Source organism: Typopeltis vanoorti, chromosome 20, assembly GCF_054136105.1.
Source record: "Typopeltis vanoorti isolate ZY-2024b chromosome 20, IOZ_Tvanoo_1.0, whole genome shotgun sequence".
NCBI classification, from domain to species: Eukaryota; Metazoa; Arthropoda; class Arachnida; order Uropygi; family Thelyphonidae; genus Typopeltis; species Typopeltis vanoorti.
Window position 1 is genome coordinate 29,660,097 of NC_143568.1, and position 15,326 is coordinate 29,675,422.

Sequence of the window (15,326 nt, forward strand, 5' to 3'; positions counted from 1 at the left end):
TTTTTTTTTACATTTCAAATGAGCAAAATATTGCGGATTTTAAAGCCCGAACTGCTTTTAACAAAAATTCAATTTTCTTAATAAATAACTCCTATAACGTATTTTATTTCCCAAAGGCTGTGACTAACCCGAGTTACTTTATCCCTAAGTCTAGCCTAAGCTAAGAAAGATTCAAGGCTTTTCAGGAAGAGAGAGAGAGTTATAGACAACCACTCCATCTTGTGGCCGTAGATCCGAAATTCATATGAAATGTCTGTTAATGTGTAAGTTCCACAGTTGATTTTTTGAATAAAAGGGGGGGGGGTCAAAAATAGCTTAATGAAACCAAACGGCATTTCCACAGGCAGACAAGCCCACATTTCGTTAATGAAATTCAAGTAATAGAAAATTTTACTTTGAAATTTGATGTTTTATTTCGAGATTTATTTATTAATATAACGTCAATATTATTTACATTTTAAGTAAATTGTATTTAAAAAAAAAAAAAGAAAAGTAGACTGCTTTCGATTTTCTGGTAACCACCACTAGGAAATTTTTTCCAGGTTTATTTTATTTATTTTATTTTATTATTTTTTTTACTGATGTAAAAGTAACCTCATTTTTAAAGCAAGTAGGCATTTTTATTTACTCCGCTTCCTAAGATCCGCTCCCTAGTGAGCCGTCCAAAGCCCAGCCATCAAAATCTAAAATATCCCAGTGTGTACAAGATATGGTGGGACTGCGATATCCCTTATTTTGCCCAGACGGATAAGTCTATTGAATTGCGTATGGAGGAGCACAGGAAGAACATTGCTTACAAGAGAACACGTGCCAGTGCTTTATCCAGCCATATCCTTTTTTCGGCCGATTCTGATGATGAAAACCATGGCATACAATCCTTTGGGATAAATCTAACAACATTTTCCGTTGCCATGACGAATTGGAGAGAAAAACTGTAGAATCTAGAGAAATCACCCTCAACCCTGTACATTTAAATAATAATTTAAGCTATAACCTCCCAGACTGTCATTCTGCTGTGACCAAATACTGGCGCTCACGATATGCCATACGCACCCACTCACCCAACAATGCGGCCAACAAAGGAACAGCTTTGAATACGTTAACTACAACGTTTTCACGTTAAATATGTATAGTGACTTTCCTGTGCTGTTCGCAGTTTTTATCTTCAATGTTTAGTGTTTTTGTTTTATAAAAACACTTGAAGAAGGCTGTAAAAAGCCGAAACTAGTCGTGTGATACTATTAAACCTTTTTCCTTTTTCTTGTTTTTTTTAAAAAAAAATATATATGTATATATATATATATATATATATATATAACAAGAGCATAATTCTAGCTATACCACTTAAAAGCACAAAATATATTTCATCACCTTCTGATAATACAAATTTCAAGATCTGTACTAAGCATTTCCCATTGTCTGCATCTTCAAATAATAATAATAATAAAATATCAATAAATGGTGGGAAAATCCGGAAAAGATTCTACATATCAGCAGGAAGAAACATTTAAATAAGTATTTGGTATAATTTCAAATCAAAATATTTTAAATACTCTTGAAACACACTCATTTCGAAAACAGCCTTCGTCTTTCTCTCTCTCTCTCAACTCTTTTCTGCAATTTTATAAACTCAACTCGATCATGCAGATGTTCATTCCTGTCGGATCAATTAACTTTCACCAAACTGAAAAAAACCTAAGATCTGAGATGATATCCTTATAAATGGTAGTACATTAAGAACATACAACCATTTAAAAACAACCTTTTCGAGAAAAACAAATCATTAACAGACATTTTAAAAAAAACATCAACTTTATATTGAAAAGGTGCAAACACACATTACATATTGAAATTACATGCTAACATAAATAAATGTTAAAATAATAATAATAAATTCATTCAGAAATCAATGAAAGAAATTGAAAATTAAAGGTCTTTAATTTATGTCATTTTCTCCGATAGATATCCTTTCGTGCACAGACATTGGGTTCTCGTGGAGAAGGAACGATTGCCTTCGACAACGTTGTATTTACTGGATGTCCGTGCAAGAATACAGATTGCTAAAGTACAATTAAATCGTGGAGAAACATCGGATTTTGTATACTGAAGTGGCATTAAATTTATGATGTTAATCACACTTCAAAATTTCAATGGATGCTATTTGGATTCCCGATGGTACATAGTTCCTTAAGCAGGAGAATTAGATGATCTTAGGTGAATATGGTGAATGTTTGCTTATCTTCACAAGTGTGCAACTGGCCAGGAAATCTTACGTTTCGCAAAAGATGCATTAGCATCTATTATTAGACTCATTGTTATTATTCCTATGTACTAAGATAACAAATCCACATTCATTTGTTGATGTTTAATAAAATTTGATAATTTAAAGCTTTATTAAGATTTGTCAGGCGATTTCACTTTATGATTAAATTCGCGATTTTTGATAGTAAATTTAGAAAAAAAAAAAAAGATTTGCAATTGAGAAAGTGTTAGTTACAATGACGTCATATAACTTGCCTGCAGTACGCAAGCCCAAAAATGGCTCTAGATTAATTGTTGTGATACAAAAGGACATCACTGTTAAATAAATGTACCTTTTTTTATGGCTGCTACCTAAAAAAACTTTATTAAGTTGCACATTATTGAAAATGTATTCTGCTATTAATAATATGGTGCTATTATTATTCAGCTATGCAAAAAATCATAGATGATGTGCATCGAACGAATTTAGCTTTGGCAAAAACACTCACTACTATCAAGTCGCATCGAAAAGTGTGCTTCGAAGTTGGCACTTGTACTTTCTTCATTTACAAAATATACGAATTTTAGAAGTGGTTTTAATACATTAAAAGAATGACAGTTCATATCGATAAAGATACTTCGAGAACAGCGGGAAAATCTCTAATCAGAAGTGAACAGCTGCACTTTGTGTTTGAAATAAAAAATAATAAAATAGGAAAATTAAATTAAAAAATAAAGCAAATTACTAGCAATTACGAGTACCAACCACCAATTACATGAACAACGACGTCACCACACACGTATCTGGAAAATGAGATAAGATGAAAATTGAAAGATTGAGCAAAGGCAGGCGACTGACATCAACATTATCCTCAAGGAGGCCTTTTGCAGGCCAGCTGCAAAAGAAAGAACATTCTGCAATCTCCCTTGCACCCCTCTTTTTCAGATCAGTATGAGATTTATTCATTCCGAGAAAGACTAAATGGATTCCACATTGGTTTGAGTGACTGTAGAATGATCCGTGCAATCACTGTCCAGTTAGTCATCCCACTTCTATAAACATCTTGGTGGAGGTGAGCCCATAACTATAGGATTTTAGCTCCATTTGTAAGTGTGAGCGTATTTTCAACTGGTACAGTTTCCTCCTGTCACGTGTAATCTCCATCCAGTTGGTAGACTACTATGGATCTTTGCCTGAGATCTACAATGTCCAGTAGAATGTTAAGATGGTAAGGCGCTAATCTATTCCATCGCAGTTAGTATCCATGTCCGTAGATATGGACATGGATAATATGTGTGTTCACATGGGCCATTTGTGCGACGAAACACTCGGGCATAAACACCTGCACCTTTGTATGAAACCGGTTAACTCACCATCTGAGTGAAACATGTGATAAAGGTTCCTTTGGTCATACACAGGATTCGAATCCGGTTCTCTCCAACAAGGGCTCGTCTATTCCAACCGAGCTAGAGGCTCGAAATTGGTGCTGGTACGGTAGCATATTCTTACCACCTGAAACATAAGTTTGAATTATTCTATTTTCTATAACAGAGGGAAAACCAGTCATTAGGGAAGTACAAAGTGGTGTAACAGTTTCAGCTTATCAAAAATCAATGAATGTTTTTATAAAAGAAGAAACGCTTCACTCTAAACAGAAAGTTCAATTAGAAAAAAAAGAAGAATGGGACAAACTAAGTAATATTTTTGGAACTGGTGAAAATTTAATTGGATCGACAGCAAAGAAACTTTAACAACACTCAATTTTAGATATTTTTATTTATTTATTTTTTTCATTTCGTATGATGATACAACGGCCGTGAGTCCCTTTTTACGAGGGAGGTACGGCACCATCTTAATTCCCCCCCCCCCACTTTATTTTTATCCGTGGTCGGGACCGGCATAGCTGATGAATAAGGCTTGTGGCCGTCTTAAGGGAAGGGACCGTCTTAAGTATTCTGACTGTAATCCGTGTGTGTTCACGGGGCGGTTTGCCTGTTCTGAGGGGAGAAAAACCCTAGTTTCCAGGTGAAAAAACCCCATAAAAACCTCCGTATGAGACAGGCTAACTCACCTTTCGTAGAAAGAGATCACATAAACATTCCTGACGTCACTGATGGGAATCGAATCCAGGTCTTTCCGACCAACGGGCTTCGTCTATACAGACTGAGCTACGGAGTACGTATATTGAGTCGGTAGACTCAGAATACCTAGGTAGACTGAGTCGGTATACTACGAAGGCTATTTTAGATATTTGAGGAAATAATGAAAGAGCAACTATTATGAATACCGGAAGATGAAATGAAAATCAGTCATTTCAAAAACTATTTAACCTTTATAAAGATTATTGAAATCAATAATGTTTTTCTCTGCAGTAATAGAAAGCACTTATACCTTCATCCGACACCTCCAATATTCGATAATACGTAGGGAAAAATGGTTAATCCTCAAAACCCAACCACAGAAAGGAACAAATATTCAGAAATACACACTAAAGAAACACAAATCCGCATCCTAGATATTTCCACCATCCCATCAATATGGGAGCAGATAGAAGCAATATTTGGTATAGTGGTATCTCCTTTCATCTATTCATCGCACAAGAAATATTTCTCTTCAAAAAATACATCGCTACCAACAAAAATAGACTTCCCTGCCGGTGATGAAGGAAACCCTAAGGGAAAGTGAGATGAAACGCCCTTCGCTCACCCACGCACATCCAGGGAAACTTACACAGGCTTATAATCACAAAAATCTCTTTTCAGAATCCTATGCAGGTCACTGTTATTGTTAATGTAACAATCTGTAAAAACACGTGATTAACATTGTTGTTTTATGACATAGAGCATTATCATGTTGGAAAGTGGAAAAGCTGGCGCCCTAAAATCACCACAATGTAAACTTGTTAGGTTGTTAAGGTTTAGGGAAGAAGCAACTAAGGCCCTGATGCCAGTATACTGTTAATTGTATGTGTACTCTGGCTAGTTTGCATGTTTTGCGGATGGAAAACATGAATTTCCCAGAGCCCTTCCATCTTTCTATCTTCGTATGGAACCAGCTATAAATTCTTTTCTCTTTTTACATGGGATTCTACCGTAGATTTTCCATGATGACAAGAAGCACAGTCAATGAGTATCTAGGGTAGAATCCCATGCAAACTGAGAAAAGAATTTATAGCTGGTTCAATACGAAAATAGAAAGATGGAAGGGTTCTCCTCCCATCTTTCTATTTTCGTTTGAGTGAATGGACTCATAAATAATATGAGTCCATTCACTACTTAATATTTGGTGTAAATGTGGTCCTTCGCGCTGACAAATATTGGGCAGTTTTTCGACATGAATTCACGTGCAGCTTCCGTGAGGCAAAATGCCGCCGCCATACTGTGACGAAAGTCCTGCAAGCTTCTGCATTTACTGCATCTTCATTACACGAAAAGCATACCTTTCTTTTTTTTTTTATTGGGGGAAAGGACTTGCATTAGTGCAGAAGTCATCCTCTTACGTGTTTTGTAATTAAAATATTTCGTCTTTCGTATTGGTTTAACGAAAGAAACAGAATCGAATATAACAGCGTTTTAGTTTCTTCAGGAAGCAAATTTCATTTTTTTAAAAAATTCCTTAAATTCGTTCTCATTTTTTTAAATAAAGATCACTTAATTAAAAAAAAAAAATCAGAACCCTTCCGCATTTTTCTGAGTTCATTCTTAAAGGTTAATGAGAAAGTCATAAAAGTCGGAAGTCGCGATAAGCACCCCCTCTAATAGTATCATTGGTTAGAATCAATGTGTCGCAAACGAGACATGATCTGGCTTTCCGTTGACTTCACTCAAGAACTAAAAATGTAAAACAGCTTCGTAATAAGATTTTCTTATCTCAGAGCAAACAGCAGGACAAACTGAAGGAAAATAAAAGACAATCGACGATGCTTTCCATACTACCTGTGGTGCTGTGCATCTGTATTTCGCTTGCTCATTCCCTCGATACGCTTGACGGTAAGAGCAATTTAAGGTTATTACTTATTCTTTGATTAGTCTTTTCAATTGAAATTAAGAATAATGGTATCCGTAAATAACTTCCTTCATGCACAGAATTATAGCAAAAAAGCATAATCGATGTGTCTTAACTACATGTATATTATTAACACTAATAATTAATAATCAATATTACTAAATATTAAGCTTAATGAAAAGCTAATAATTAATTAATTATTAGCTTTTCATTCATTAAGTATGTGCATTGACATCAGATCTTAACAGAGTATTTATTTGTATCCTTATTGTGCAATAGTTTAGAAATATAGAGTAGAAATAAACATTATTTATTCCTTTTTCTTAGCGAAATAAAGTATGGCCTTGGTTCAACCAGTGATCCATCTCTTTTTAAAATTTAAGGAACGTTTGATTTAATGTCTTTGATTTTTATTTCCGCAGCACAAGAATGCGATTATTAATGAGCAGAAACTGTGGCCAAATGGTGTTGTTCCTTATGTTATTGATGAAAATATTGGTAAGAATATAATAATCCTTCTAATAGAAGTATAATGTCCTTCTTTACATTATGAAAGGGTTTTATTAATAAAATTCAGTTAAACATTTCTCAGTCAGTATGGAGATTTAAATGCAGAATCAGATCTAATTAAATTGTATCTAATATTTATTTATTAAATTCATTTATTTAACGCTCATTCAATACATTTATCCTACGTGTTCAATTGCTTAGTTTTAAGATCGTTATTCACGTTTCATCAATTGATTGTTGTTTTGCCTTTAGCAAACTATACGGACATTATCAGAGCAGCAATGGAGGCCTATCATAGATCTAGTTGCATTAAATTTCCACCAAACTAAGCATCCATGTGCATAGAGTTAGTCACCTTATCCTCGAAGCGGTCCCGTTTCAATTCGCAATAGGCCATGCATAATACGAAAGTGACGGGCCACTAGGCCTAATATACGTGAAAGTAGGAGGAGGAGGAAGTACCCATGTAGCTTTACTTACATGATGTTAGATCGGCAGAAGAAAGACTTAGGTACAATTCTGATCTCAGAAAAAAATGACATTTTCTTGGCTTTTTTTCGGCCTATTCCTTAGTTGATCTCTGGCCTGTGTAAGAAGTAGAATTTGATTGCAAAAGACAATGAGGTTTTAACCCAACAACTCAGAAATATCGGCAAAAGAAGACACCCACCCACCCAGACACACACACACACACACACACACACACACACACACACTAGATATGGTAACTAAAAATAAATCTCCCATTAGATAATAAAAATGACTTAAAATACCTATAAAACAACATTTCGGAAATTGTCTTATTACTATATCCGGTAGCTAGTTCAGAATCGGATCTCTCTTTACTCCCTTTAAATTTAAACGTTTTGCAGTGTATTACTAGATTCGAATTATTGTTTAAAAATGAACTGAGTTTATTTTGAATATATTTTAATTATTATTTGTTTTCTTCTTTCTAAAAAAAGACATGCTTTTCAACTTCGACAAATTCAACTACTGGGAGAACAATCTTCTTCAGAAAAACTTTGATATTAATTCTGTTATGCTTTATGACAACTACGCATTTTCTTTAAATGGGTCTATGACTATCGGCAAAATCAGGTCAACCGCTTCTGCCTGTATGGAAAAAGACTAAGATTCAGTGATACTGCCAGGATTAATAAACTCTATGAGTGCTTTGGTAAGTACGCAGTTACTTATATACCTATACATGAAATAAAAAAAAAACCTAACTTATTACTTTTCTTCAACAGTTGAATGGACCAGTTAAGAGGGACAGTAAATCTCGTATTATTTTACAGCCGGGTACGAAACACGGAGATCGAAATCTAAGAGTTTAATGCCGAAGAACTATCGGCGAGTCCAAGCGTAAGTCATCACTTGGGTAGTACAACACTAGGACAACTCGGAGCAATGGACCATTTAGGTCTAATGTTTCCATTATTAGGTTACTCAATCTGTCTCTTTCATAAGCTGTATCTTGGTTAAAGTGTTCATCCTGCTGTACTAAGTCTTTCATTGCTACATCCATCCATCGTGTTCGGGTCGTGGGTCTTTTGATGGACATCAGTCTATCAAACGTGACCAAACCATTTAATTCTCATACTTATTTTTAAATTATAGGATGTTGGATCTTTGAAGCAGATTCCGCAGTTCTTCATTATGTCTTCGTTCACACAGTTTTCAGTATCGATTGTAAGACGGTTCAAAATGTTTCTCAGTACTTTTCTTTCAAACATGATAAGTTCCCAATTATCTCCCTTTATGAAGTTGGAAGGTAGGTTATTATTGGTCGAGATATCTTGAACATAATTTTTTTTTAGATTTTCTTGATAATATTCTAGACTTCAGGAGATGAGATGTAAAATTACAAAATATCCAGGTTTGGCCTTCATATTTATCTTTTCTATCTCTTGATGCATATCACTGTGGCTGTTAACGTTGACTCCTATATAGTTATCCACTTGCTCATATATATAAATATATAACTATTCCAAGAGCCGACAAGATATCTTTTGGGTCCTTGGAATGCGCACATATCTAGTCTTTATAGAATGCTGAGTGTGGGGGGGATGAACAGGGAGCAGGAAGAATCGCTGATGACCATGACTGGCCTTATCGAAAATGTGCCCTGTGAGATCCTTTTAGACACAGGGGCCCATGTCTCTGTCATCTCGTGGCCTTTATTTAATAAGCTTAGGAACCTAATTCCAAACCAAGTCTCGGAGCTCGTCCACCCAATCAAAGTGATGGGAGTGGTAAAAACGGAGTTCAACACTACGATAAAATTAAGTGTGGTCATCACTCTGCCTTTTGCCCAACTAAACTTATGTCACGACCTGATTGATTTCCCATCACCACCAGCATAATCGACCACGTAATTTTAGGAACTGACTTTCTGAAAAAATACCAATTCATATATAATTATGCCAAAAATACTGTGTCTCAATGTGGTGTAGAACTCAGACAAAATGCTGGCCTCAAAGAACAACAACAACAAAAAAAATTTGGGGGACAAATGCTGCGCTGAAAATAAAAACAACAAGGCAAATGGACAGAGGTCCCGACTGGAAAGGGGAACTAATGAGGGATGCCACTTGCCATACAACTTGCGAGATTTATCGTAAGGAAATTGAGGATTTTTTTCCTATCTGTATTCCAACAATATGATGGGGTTTTCACGGAAGAAATCACCTCACTATCCTGTACAAATTTAGTGGAGCACACCGTTCACATCACCACGACGAAACCTGTTCAAGTAAAACAATACCAAAAACCGGTCAAGCAAATGGAGAAGCTTCAAACGATGGTACAAGAGTATGAGAAAGCTGGGACAGTAGAGAAGTCGAACTCACAATGAATAGCCCATATATATTAGTGCAGAAATCTGATGGTGGTCTGAGATTCGTTTTAGACTTGAGGGAGGTCAACAAAATCACTAAGCCGATTGATTTCCCCTTGTGTAAGATAGGTGAGCTATTATTGGGACTTGAAAATGCAAAATACTTCTCCAAGCTCGATTTGAATTAGGGATACTATCAAATTCCGTTAAGGAATGAGGATAGGAAGTATTTTGCATTCACAACGAAATGGCAAAAATACCAACTGTGTAGGCTTCCTCAAGGCGCGAGAAACTCTGCTATGTCTTTCCAGTCTCTCGTGAATTCTGTCCTAGCAGGTATCCTGGTCAAGGGAGTCATCTGTTTTCAGGATGACTTGTTCATATATTCACATGACTTACAAACACATAAGTCAATAATATCATCAGTGTGGAAGAGACTGCACCTGGCCAAACTATCATTGAAGTATTCTGCCAATTTTTTTTTGCGAGAAGAGAATTACTTGGGCCACCAAGTAAGCGAGAATGGTATAATCCCTACCCATAGCAATGTATGTGCCATTTTAGAGGCGGAAATCCCAAGAACTGTAAGACAAGCGCTGAGGTACATAGGGATGTTTAACTTCTACAGGAAGTTTATCCCAAATTGTTCCTTGCTCGTGGAGCCAATTTTCAACTTAACAAAGAAAGGAAGAAAGTTTAAATGGACGAATGAACAGCAAAATGCCTATGACTCATTAAATCTAGCATTAACAAGAACCCCTGTCCTTACTTACCCAAGATTTGGGGAGAAATGTTTTCTCTCGGCTGATGCCTCACACCACACCATTGCCGCAGTGTTGGAACAGAAGCATGGGGACGACTTCCGATCCATAGCATTTATCAGTAGGGAACTTTCTTCCTCTGAACTAAACTATTCTGTCATAGAAAAAGAAGCCTTGGCAATAGTATTTGCGTTCAGAAAATTAAGATACCTGTTGTTGGGATAACAAATAGTGATAAGGTCGGACCACCAGCCGTTGTCTTTCTTATCCTCCATGAAGGATAAAAACCAGAGGATTATTAGGTGGACCTTGGAACTCCAAGAGTACAACATAGACACTCAGTACATCCCTGGCAAGAAAAATGTGGTGGCCGATTACTTTTCGAGATCCCTTGACCTAAATAATGGAAGTGATGAACAAGGCACTAATAATGATAATCCCTGCCCCATACACAACGACAACAATCTAGAGGTTAATAGTAATAAAAAACCCCACCTTCAATCTTGGGACAAATCATCTATCATAGCAGCCCAGAGGAGAGACCCCAAATGAGGTATTGTACATAAAAGAATTGAGAAGGGAGAACCCATGCCCAGTGAGCTCTCTTTCTTGAAGACATTGCACCTGGATGATGATGGGCTACTGCTAACTAAACGGGAGATAAATGGAAGATGGAGAGATATAATACTGGTCCCATCAATCATGATCCTATGGATTTTACATACATTCCATGACTCTGATTTGGCAGGGCATCAGGGTTTGGAGCGAACATGGATACGCATTTCAGGCAGATATCTATGGAGGGGAATGAAGGGAGATGTATTAGCTTATGTATCTTCATGCCACATATGTCAAAAGAAGGCCACCATTAGAAGAAAAGCCCCCGTGCAGCCGCTTCCGATCCCAGCCCAGCCATTCCAGGCGATGGCAGTAGACATAATCTGGGCCCTGCCTACTACGCAAAAGGGAAATAAGTATATTTTAGTCACAATAGACATGTTTTCCAGGTTCCCGGAGGCGGTCGCGTTGAAGGACGAAACCTCAGAGACAGTGGCAAATAAATTCCTGAAACGTATTGTGTCGAGATATGGACACCTCAGACTCTCCTTTCTGACCAAGGGGCAAACTTCACGGCTGAAATGATGCTACAATTATGCAAAACACTACGAATCAAGAAAATATTCACCACCCCATACCACCCACAAGGTAACAGGATGTGTGAGAGGCTCAACAAAACCCTACAACACACTCTGGCTAAACTGGCTGACAATAGGGTAACTAGTTGGGACATATATCTGCCACAGGCTCTATTTGCCTGCAGGACTGCCATTCATTCGGCGACAAGAGAGAGCCCCACGGAAGTCCTCTATGGTTTACCTAGTTTCCCATGTGATTTAAGGCATTCTCACATCGACTCAGAGTTTGAAGACATAGATGATTTCTTAAACGATTTGTAGCCTAACAGACTTCATGTTCACTATATGGTCAATGGCTTCGCTTGTTTTCACAGACATTAAGTTATCTAAAATACAGGTATAGATATACGATTAAATTGCACGTAAAGTCCTAGGGTCTGTATCTCATTAAATTCGCTAAGTTATAAAAGAAATAAAAATAAACAGCTATTTTTAAATTTATATTTCTAAATTAAATCCGCTAATCGTCAAAACAGGATAGTCAGTCCTTATTGTCTTGGATTTTACGCTATGATTATGACACAAATCTGTAATTTTTCATGTATTCATCTCTCTTCTTTTTCGTTTTCTTAATATTCATTTAACTGTTTAAAAGGAAATACATATTGGTTTGAGTACACTTTCTTGTATCTTCAACCGGATTCCAATGCAAACCCTTGGTTAGAATCCCGTTAAGATACTACCAAGAATAATTATAAACGCTTCTCATTTGTTGGCAGATAAGTTATTCTGCCCTCGCAAAGGGCAGAGTTTCTCTTGCATAAAATATGGTATTTCTTCCCTTAAAAAGAATGTGCCCAGTTAATAGATATAAACCTACTGGCTTTAAAGCCTTAGTAGGCTATATCTATATAACCTACTAATCTCTGACCAATATAACCTACTACTTAGTAGGTTATATTGGTCAGGGATTGTGGCTTTTAACTTTTAGATCACATTTTTTAAATTAGGATATTTTATCTTTATAGTAATTCATCACTTAAATTAATACGTTATCAATTTAGATGAATTTCACAAAAATATGATATCTATTTGCCTGATTAAATTGGCTTTATCCGTCCATCTGTCTATCGGGCTGGGTTTTAACGAATTCGTATTTTAGATTGGTATTAAGTGTTGTCCAGTCAACCCAGTTTTGATTTAAATAGAACTATTTCAGTGAAAATTTGCTGATTTTTTCAAAACAATGAAAAGGTTCCATGCAGATCTATGGAGATTTGATCCTTGAGTAATTTTAAGCCAAAAATTGTATAATCAACATGAATCTGAATTAAGAAGTAACGGTCAATTCATAATATCTCTGCAAGAAACAAATGCTGTCGACTGTTAATATCATGTGTTAGCCACATAGCCACGTTCATGCAGTTATGTTGGAGCATTTTTCTGTTGTGTGTTGTTGCATTGATTACATATAACCAAAAGCGTTAGTTGAAAAGATGCTGGTTTGCTTTTTAAACGTACATGGATATTCATGACATTTATGGTTCTTGTAGTATCAAGCGGAGAACTACTACTGAGGAATGCCATCAGCAAATTTCCGATTGAATTGTCGGTAATCGACAATTTTAGTGGATGGATTCTGACATATTGTGCAAACTGGATCATACGTGTGGTATTTGGATGTGACCTTACTCACCAAACTCAGATTAGCAAGTTTCAGCCGTACAACATCAAAGAAGTATTTGGCGAACATCTGCATCCCTAAACGTAGTTCTTCGAGTGCTCTCAAATTCTGATGCATTCGTTTTATTGACCGATGAAGAGACATTTACTGCGGATGGAATGAATAATACTTGCATTCAACATTTGCAATTCATCCATAGTTAAGACGAATTTCCAATGATGATTTTGTAAATGTATTTTGTGGGCTTGTTTGGAATTGATAACTGGATTGTCTGATTAATGTCTGATTGATTTACGATCGTCTGAATGGATACGAAGAGCCTTTATTGATGCGAATACATCGATAAGATTTCTGGGATCGTATAGAAGCGTTACTGCATTTGTAAAAAAAAAAAAAAAAAAAAAAGACAGACAGAAGTTTGATTTCTTAATAAAACATAAAAAGACATTAGGATTACAAATCAGTCATAATGAAGCAACTGATTTGAAATCCTGAATGTCCATTAGGACAAAATGGTTTGGAAGATTTCAAATATCGCCTTTGGTTCTCTAGAGTATGAAACATAGGCAGATCAAGTTAAGAAAGTTATAGCAGAAGATGAGCATTTTAAGCATTTTATAAGAGCTTTATTGATTCGTTTTTTAATGAGCTGGTTGAAGAGAAACTTTTAAAGCGAAATTAGCTGATGACGAATTACGGAAATTGTTTATGGCACAAAAGTTACAAACAGCAACTCAGGTTTCATCAGTTATGATAATGAATGATGCCACAATAAAAAAAAATAATGCTACTAGGAAACGCATTTTTTATGATTTCTACAATATTTTACTTACTTTTTTGCTAATAAACGTGAGATGGAAGTATCATAGTTTGATTTTTGGATGGTTTAAAACCGCAATGACAATTTCACAACAAACCAACAAAAATATCAAAAATTATTACCTCTCCGGTTGCCAAGTGTCTCGTTAACCCTTCGAATCCAATGAGCATTAGGTTTAGTCTCTGGATGATTATAAAGAAAGCATTCATTCACTTCAAAATCACATTCATATCGAGTCATTTTTGGAACAGGGGGACGGGTGTTGCCTGAAAAAAAAAACTTTTGTATTTGCAATTTTTGAACTTGGTAGAGTTTGTTAATACGTCTTACATCTGCTGGAGTGAAATCATACTTCTTAGAAGCCGACATTGTTTCCAGCGATTTTGAGAGACATCGCCTTCATTTTGCTTTTAGCAAAACAGTAGGAGTGATAGATCATAACAGAGTCGGCATCAAAACGCTCCTCAAGAAGGTTTGTTCCCCAAGGAGGCATTTTGTCGAAGTTGTGCTTCTGTTCTGAAACAAGAATACTTTATCAACAAGAATGTGTGTGTGTGTGTGTGTGTGTGTGTGTGTGTGTGTGTGTGTGTGTGTGTGTGTGTGTGTGTGTGTGTGTGTGTGTGTGTGTGTGTGTGTGTGTGTGTGTGTGTGTGTGTGTGTGTGTGTGTGTGTGTGTGTGTGTGTGTGTGTGTGTGTGTGTGTGTGTGTGTGTGTGTGTGTGTGTGTGTGTGTGTGTGTGTGTGTGTTGGCATTCATCAATATTCCTATACATCTAAGTAAAACATTATGTGAAAACCAGTATAAAATAAATCTTACAAATTTTACTCATGCAATAATTTTATTTACCAGGTATTACGTTATCCCAAAATATGTTCACATAATCGTCTCTGTCCGGTCTGGTATGTTCGTGCCATAATCACAGAGCATGACCCAACTCGTGCATTATGATTCCAGTATGGTCACACCTATGACCCAGATTAACATGCTGCACTCCTCCGACCATCCCTATATGGGAATTGCATCTGGAAGAAGTTAATCTCGGTATAGAAATAAAAAACAGAATTAAAATTTAATAGGATCAATACGTTCATTGTGGTTGTAATAATGCGTTGGCTAAAATCTTTCAATGATTGCCATTTTTTTAAAAAAAATACTCTTTTATTATACCTGGAAATTCAGGAAATTATATTCAGAAGATTCAGGGGGACATCAAACATACTTACTCCTCTGATGTAGTTTCTGTCTTGGTTTACTTTTGGACGAAATCTGATGCAAGTTCGATTGTGAAAGGCAGATATTGCTTGCATTACGATATTTCGATGTTCT